General features: G+C 38.0%; 1 non-coding gene across 1 annotated transcript; it reads left to right on the forward strand.

Moving 5' to 3' along the window:
* The first annotated feature begins 1,517 nt into the window (after nt 1-1,517).
* On the forward strand, nt 1,518-1,589 carry Trnad-guc (transfer RNA aspartic acid (anticodon GUC)). The gene has a single exon. It is a non-coding gene; the product is annotated as a tRNA-Asp (tRNA).
* Nucleotides 1,590-8,504: the final 6,915 nt, after the last annotated feature.

Below are 8,504 nucleotides of genomic sequence, written 5' to 3' on the forward strand. Positions count from 1 at the left end.
GCTTGAGTGAGATTTTATCTTATTGCGATAGTAAGTGATGACATGAGAATGAGTTAACATGAAATACGTAAGTACCTAGTACAGTAAGTTGAGATTGTTCTTGTACCTAATGGAGTAAGTACTGTAGGATTTAATTTTTTCGTATGGTTAGTATAATAGTAATTAAGCGAAATCTAGCACTAAGTCCGAAGTCTCCAAATAAGTCTCCCAACAGTCTGCCACAGCTATAGCTTGGCAAGTCACTCCCATGATATGCGGGCAACGGGGGAAGAACTGCGCGGGGGTGAAGTCATGCACGCGGGGCAGAAGGAAGGAGTGCGCGGGTATGAAATCGTGCGCGCGGACCATCGGGAGTGTTACGTTGGCCAGGCTATAATAATGAGCATTTCGCATTTGTTCATCGTGTTTAACTATTACATTTCGCCAAGAATTGAGGTTTTCCGCACTAGTGAGTAAAGATTCAAATATACAAAACTGAATTCGAGTTTCAAGCTCTGTAAGGCCCATTAATTAAATTTAATTGCACGCAATGCCACGCGATCGCAATCTACCTTATCCTACGCCTCGCTACGCACTTATTAATGCTTTCTGCGGTTACATTGTAACTTGTGCGGATGTAGTATTCATCTTATTCCTTACACTCTTAGGTGCTTTGCATGCTGGTTAGCGAGTGTGAAGGTTTAATTACTTGGCCACGATTTCATATAAGAAAGTAATAAACATTCAAGCCACATTATGATATGTAGTAGTCGCGAAGACTGAAATTTTCTCGTAAGTTATCATGTGGTTTTTAGTCTGGATTTGTTTTGGTTGAGTACGTTTAATTTACGGTCGTAAAACTCGTGGATTTTTACAAGGCAACCCCATTGGAATCGGTTTGTTAGGAATCATCGCTCCTCCATCCTCCAAATAGGTAGATATTATAACAGTCTGCTAGATACCTTGGTTAACCTTTAGACTACGGTTTTTGCGGTTTTTTGGTTTTTACGGTTAATTGCAAGTTCCAAGTAAATTAATATTAGGTTTAAGTGGGAATACGGGGGTAAAACTTAGGCTATGACACTCGCAAATATCGTGGCTTTCTAGAGGTAAAAGAGTTTTCAAAATCGGTTTAGTAGATCCAGAGATTTCCCGCTACAGCACCACAAACTTTACCCTTTATCATCATATCATATCAACTTGGCAGGTAATCTGAACTGAATCTATTTTATTATTCATAATTTGAGGCCAATATCTTAGAATCTCACATAATAAGTATTTTATGGCTATTGGCTATAAAATATATCCTCAGGTTCGGCTAATTTTCTCCAGACAAGAGTTATTATAACTTTTGTATGGGTTGATACAACAAATAGAAGTTAATCATTGGTCTCATATTATATCTGTGAAAGATAAAAAAACCGTATTACCTACTTATCGCCTGATAACTGACCTACGATTTTTCATACACGTAGGTACTTTTATTTATGGATTCAGATAATGCAATTGTGTACACAAATTTCATGACACCAAACATATCCTCGGTAGTATAGTGGTAAGTATCCCCGCCTGTCACGCGGGAGACCGGGGTTCGATTCCCCGCCGGGGAGGATATTTTTATATTTTTTTATATTTACATTACATTATGCACGTAGGTCCATTATTTGTTCCTTTTACACAATATGACACGTTGAAACTCTAACCTAAAATTTTGAAGAAAGAAAGAAAGAAAATAAGTTTATAATTTTTTAGCGTCACAAACAGTACATCCTATCTTAGATATTATATGACTGTCTGTGACACCAAACAGAAAGGGTTTACAGCTCAGCATTAGCCGTTCATCGCTGGAAAGCAATGCGCAGCGCTGATTTTCAGCTGAGACCCGGGTGACGTCACAGTCAGTTATAATTACAAACTAAACAACTAATCAAAATACTTTAAAAATATTTGCTGGTTTCCGCTAAAATCCGACAATTCCAAGAGACATTTATTAATTTAGAAAATAACGAAAGTTATCATGTTATCAAATCAACATGCCGTAGCATGGACTAGCTTATGACATGTGTACAGTCGGGCATAGGCCGATAGTTAGGGTTGCCAGGTCGCCACAGTCCAGTTAGTTTGGCCTGATATTTTGGAACAAATGCCTACATTATTGAGAATTTTGTGTACATCAGTATTAATAGGTACGAAAATATTTTATATGTTAAATCAAGTATTCATGATTATTGCAGTAAATTTTGTTTCCACACACTAGTCGTTCGCTCGTTTGCATAACAAAAGCCGGACTAGCCGGACACGGTTTATTTCGGCCGGACACGGATAAAAAGAACCTAACTATGTCCGGCATTATCCGGACACCTGGCAACACTAGGCCGACTGTATCACGTAAATTCAACACATACAAGTTTCTCTACACAGACATACACACACACCACATAACAAATTAACTGCTCACGACAGCCGCTGTCATGGCGTTGAAATTATATCAGAATAAACATTCCCACCGCTTAATATGTCCATTAAATTATTCCTATACACAGATATTCGCCAATAACTTGCAGAGAAACCGGCGCACACAGCGGGAGTAGACGCGATGGCTATACAAGTGGGCTCTCTGATTTATTCACGCATTCTCGCTATTTCTAATTTGACTAAAGTTGAATAAGTACGCGAATATACAAGAACGAATTTCCTTCTGTTTAATAATATTCGGAAGGGATTGTGATAGCTTTTTGGATGTGGGGGTACGTGAAGGAAAGTGACGGAGGGGCAATAGTTATTTAGATGTCTTTAGATTCATTGAAGGGGCATAGCTACCACCGTATCAATGATAAGGGGCCCCAAACTTCAGGGACTCCTTACGTGTGAAAGCAGGTTTGAAGAACCTATGAATTCCTGTATAGGAATTATAATTCATGGGTTCTTTAAATATATTTCTCTTTTAAGAAATCTTTACCCTTTATATTGGGCCCCCCAATTAATTTTAATAAAGGGCCCCTCCAAGATCATTTCATTGATATTCGCTTCACTTTTCTGTGATATACCTAATAGGAAAAAACAATTTCAGACTTGACTTCTCTTTTGTATAAATCAATTCCAAATTTCCTTCTCCAACGGGATGGAGGTCATAACAGTACGAAGTTGCAACTACTTCTCAAATCTAAAAATTTAGAACACCACTTCATAGATCAAAGATTTTGTTACACTGAACGTAGATATTGTGTTAGTAAAGTATTCACGTAATATGATCCTGACTACGCCCATGCCTGGATCTGATACCTACGCCAAAATATTATAACATCTATTTCATCCTTTATCTTCATCTGCATCTGCATTTCATACTTTTTTTAACACACAAGTTCGTACAAATCACGAACACAAACACAAATGTTTGCGTATTTGTTAACTGCTCGTCAATGCACGCCCACGTACCTTGATTGAGAGCTCACATCCGATTCCTAAGTAGGAAGTGTGTTGACATGGTTCCGTAATCGCCATTTAGAATTTCTAAGTCAATTTTGAGTACTTCATTAACTGATATATTATACTCGTAGGTTAGGTTCTTCTTTACAAGTTAGCCCTTGACTACAATCTCACCTGATGGTAAGTGATGATGCAGTCTAATATGGAAGCGGGCTAACTTGTTAGGAGGAGGATGAAAATCCACACCCCTTTCGATTTCTACACGGCATCGTACCGGAACGTTAAATCGCTTGGCGGTACGTCTTTGCCGGTAGGGTGGTAACTAGCCACGGCCGAAGCCTCCCACCAGCCAATTTCCCAGTCATATTATTGCCCGGGTTATCATTACTTCTGTAAGTGGCCGTTAAAGGTTTATAACATTATCACAGCAGCGTGGTGGGTTTAAGCTTCATATCCCTTCTCCTATATGGAGGGATTCATGTCCTGCTAGGCTATTCTGTAACGATATTTTTATAACTCGCAAGTGTGAGTTTCGAATTCACCTCTATCTGTCTCTGTTTAACACGATACTATAGAAAGAGAAAGATAGAGGTGAATGTCAAACTCGCACTTTCGAGTTTTACAAGACATCGTTACAGAATAGCCCTCATGTTGTGCTATTAAATAGGCTGATAATGGACATGAGTTTAGAACATTTTATAATTTTGATTTCATTGAGACAACTCATTGTTAAAAAGACCACTCTAACAAAGAACGGAGGTAATTTCAAGACAAAGTGTACACTGTCAGTATAATTGATGAAGGTTTATGATTGTCTGTCAGCAGGCTTTCACGGTGCGCGACGGGGGTCGCTACTGGTTCCACTAATGACCCCGCCACACGACACGACAAATTGGAAGGTATACACAACAGCTTATGTTATATGTAGACGCTCGCAACCTCATCTTACCCTAACTGGTGGATTTACTTTGTCGCCCCTAAGCTAAAAATATTTGCAGTCCCTAATCACCTCTAAAATTAGATAGGTACACTGTTCACAACGTTCCTTTTTTTAGGGTATAATCTAGTTCCTGGATCATTTTTATAAGTAAGCTAAAAAAAGCAAAACTTATTTTTTTAAGTTAGTTAAGGAAGACAAGCATGTTAGCCCGATTCTGCTATAAAATATTTGCCGCCCCTACTGATCTCTACAATTAGATACACTGTTCACAATGTTAATTCCTTTTTTAGGGTAAAGTCTAATTTCTAGAATATTTTTACAACTTTTTAGGTATAATTTTAAGCTAAAAAAGCAAAACTTGGTTTTTTATTTAAGTTAGTTAAGGAAGACAAGCAGATATAGCCCGTTTCTGCTATAAACGCAATTTTACCGAACTTGGCTTCAGCTTTTTCAGCTTCTATGGTAAATCCAGCACTGTCTTACTGGGTTCTTAGTTTTAAAGGATGGTAATAATAAAATAAAACCTGCATTTTTGGAACAAAAGAAGTTGGATGTGTGAATTGTTTTTATCGAACCATGGATACGCATAGAATATAACAAACGCTCTGTGTCACAAAGATGCTTAAGGTATAACTTACTTAACGTTTTACCATTTACATTCCATGTTTCGCCTAAGGTTATTAGCAAAATGTTTAGGATCTACCAGATTAAATTGAAAGCACTAATTTACAAGCACGTGTAATGTTGCAGCTGAAACATTAATATTCATACAATTCGCCGTGTTACGGCACAAGGTATAAATCAGCATTTCCCCGACTAGCCCGGCCACGCCTCCGCGCCACCTGCTTCTATCTAGGCTACATTTTATGGCTGAACAGAAATTAATTGAGTTACAATCAATCACTGCTTTAACGTGGTTAGCGTCGTAAATAAACAAGTGAAGTGGAGTGAAGTGAACATGGTTAGTGCTTGTTTATGTGGCCAGCTAATAGTTACCACCACGTTTGCAATGCAAATTTGTAAAGTGCTTCTCAAATTAATTTCAATGAATTTGATTTTAAATCTAGTATCTAAGAATATTACTATAAATTTATATATGGTCTGGCTAATTTATTGTCTATAATGGTTATCTCGAAAAGAAATTGAACGAATATATCAGACTTTTCGGTCATAACCCAAAAACATAAAACGTACACCATCCGAAAAGTATTATTTACAAAAACATTAATTTTAATTTGGCTTCTAAAAGCCTTTAAAACTAGAATGATTGGGCTTATTAAATATATTTTATACGTCTATCAACACCAATAAATAATTAATTAAATAGGAAGTGACTTTTTGATATCGACGAGGCTTGAATAAATACAAGCCGCCCGCTTATCCCTTCAAATCATCAAGTTTACGACTTTGAACCGCCTTTAATAAACAGTAGCTCCCATATATAATGCTAAGAGAGCATTAACCAATCAAATCCTAAAATTATAGGATATGACCAGATAGCCTTAAGAACATAAATTGCTTAAAAGCGAACGAGTTCGACTCACGGGCTGCGGCGGGATCGTAATTCCATTTTATGTTTCTTTCAGGTTTATTTACTTGCGTTAACAGTTCGAAGCGGTCATGATTTAAAATTACGGGATTAACAATTGCACTGCAGCACAAAAAAAACAGTGTCATTAAAAATATTATTCACCAAAACTGCTTCATTATCATCATCATTATTAGCAACACATATTCAGCTCATTGTTGAGAACTTGTCTCCTCTCAGAATAAGAGGGGTTAAGCCAATAGTTCACCACGCTGGCTAAATGCGGATTGCTAGATACACCTAGATAATTAATAAAATTCTCAGGTATGCAGGTTTCCTCACGATGGTTTCCTTCATCGTTTAAGACATGTGATGTTTAATTTCTTAAAATGCACATAATTGAAAAGTTGGAGGTGCATGTCCCGGACCGGATTCAAATCTACGCCCTTCGAATCGAAGGGAGAGGTCATATCCACTGGGCTATCATGGCTCAAATAACTTCTTTTCAACAGCAGTTTTTTATAACATGAATGAATTCTCAGTCTCCACTAACGCGAACGAAGCCACGCGCAAATGGTTTACTTGCTTAGATATTATGGAGAACAACATACAAAGTGTGAAATAATACAAAGCTCTTCGTATAATGACCCCAATCCCACTAAGTACCACCCACGTACAAAGCCGGGCATATATGTATGTATTATAAATAACATGAGACCGTAATATTGCTAATACAAGTAAGCAATATACCAATATAAATCGGTTTACTATAAAGTCATTAACATTAATGTTTCGGTCATTAGTTTAAACATTGGAGGTTTCTTTTTACATTTGACTACGTAATAGTGTAAAATGGACCTATATTGGTTGGAGGCGAAATGTTTTTTTTGGAAAAACTTCTTTTAGTGAACTTTTCATATACTTCATTGGGCGAGTGATAGTTAATTTTCTTCGTAAATCTCCAGGGTCACTGATAGGAGTCACTTTTGTAATGAAACATAGAATTAAAAGTCTACATACCATGATCATCAGCAATATCAATCTCAGAATGAGTCTCCTCTCCGAATGAGAGGGGTTAGGCTAATTAGTCCACCATGCTGGCCCAATGCGGAATGGCAGACTTCACACACGCAGAGAAATAAAAAAAATCTCTAATAAGCAGGTATCCTCATGATGTTTAACCTTTACCGTTTAAGACACGTGATATTTTAATTTCTTAAAAAAAAATTTGAAACTAGAAAAGGAGTAGGTACGGTGACCATACGAAATTCCATTTGCTAGACACCGTAATACTTAATACATGTCTTACAATTATTAAACGGGAACAGTGGTGTTAAGTCGGCGTGAATAACGCAGCACAAATCAGGCTCTAAACAGCTTTATAATTCCTCCGGTACAAGGTTCTGGGCACGTGGGCGGTTTGATTGGCGTCAGGTCATTATTCGGACTCTAATGTACCCAAGCAGGTACACGAAGGTTGGTAGGTGGAGTTTCTATAGATGTACATGTAAAGGACTGACATATTAATGTACAGCTGGAACTAACTAAAGCAAGCTGGAATTTGGGCAGATTTTATAACTCACTGACTTAATTTATACGAACTAAATTTTAAACTGTTACACCAACTTTCCAACCTCAAACTGCAATTGATTGTATTTGTTGAATGAAGAGATTTTAACACGTTCCCTATCCAAAGGGAGTCACATTTGTACCAAGGTCATCAGTCCGTGACTCTGGTTGGAGTCATGGTCCAAAAGTAAATTTGATGTTTTTCACTTCAATGGACGTGAAGAGAAAAATTTGCATGACAACGATTGTACGATCCCTAATAGTATAGAACATTAGAAGAAGCATCATGCATTATTGAAATTGATTCAATTCCTGGCGTTCCCAGCATTCACAGAGCGTTTAGAGATTACTATTTCAGTGCTACGTGACTATGTCCGCAAACTACAGGAATTCTATAAAGCCTGGATATACGAGTTTGGCTGTTTGTTGGATTTTGTTGGAGTGTTTGGCCAATGTCTATCATACAACTAATAGATGCAAACAATATTATATGCTTGAACTAGCGGACGCCCGCGACTTCGTACGCGTGAAACTCGATGTAAACTTTCAACTACTCCTACCCAACTCTACCCCTACCCTACCCCTACCTCTACCTTTTCCTGAATTTTCTTTGCTATAAACCTCACGGAGCCCGAGAACTTTCCAACGAATGCAAAATCGTGGAAATCGGTTCGTGCATTCTGGAGTTATAGCGTCAGGAAGGAAAACCCGACTTATTTTTATATAGTAAAAGATAACACAGGGGCATGCATAAGGATTTTAACTCCGCAGAAGAATCAAAGTCACCGACATAACTCAACGAGTTGCGAAGCTGAAGTGGCAATGGGCGGGGCACATAGTTCGAAGAGCCGATGGACTTTGGTGTCCCAAAGCGCAGTGTTGGTCAACCCCCCACCAGCTGGACTGACGACATCAAGCGAGTCGCAAGGATTCGCTAGATGCAGATGGCTCAGTATCGTGATGTTCGGAAGTCCATACAAAAGGCCTATGTCCTGCAGTGGACGTCCATCGGCTGATATGATGTTGATGATGATGCAATATAAGTAAAAATTGGAAAATTCC

The sequence above is a fragment of the Bicyclus anynana genome, chromosome 3, assembly GCF_947172395.1.
Source record: "Bicyclus anynana chromosome 3, ilBicAnyn1.1, whole genome shotgun sequence".
Taxonomy (NCBI): domain Eukaryota; kingdom Metazoa; phylum Arthropoda; class Insecta; order Lepidoptera; family Nymphalidae; genus Bicyclus; species Bicyclus anynana.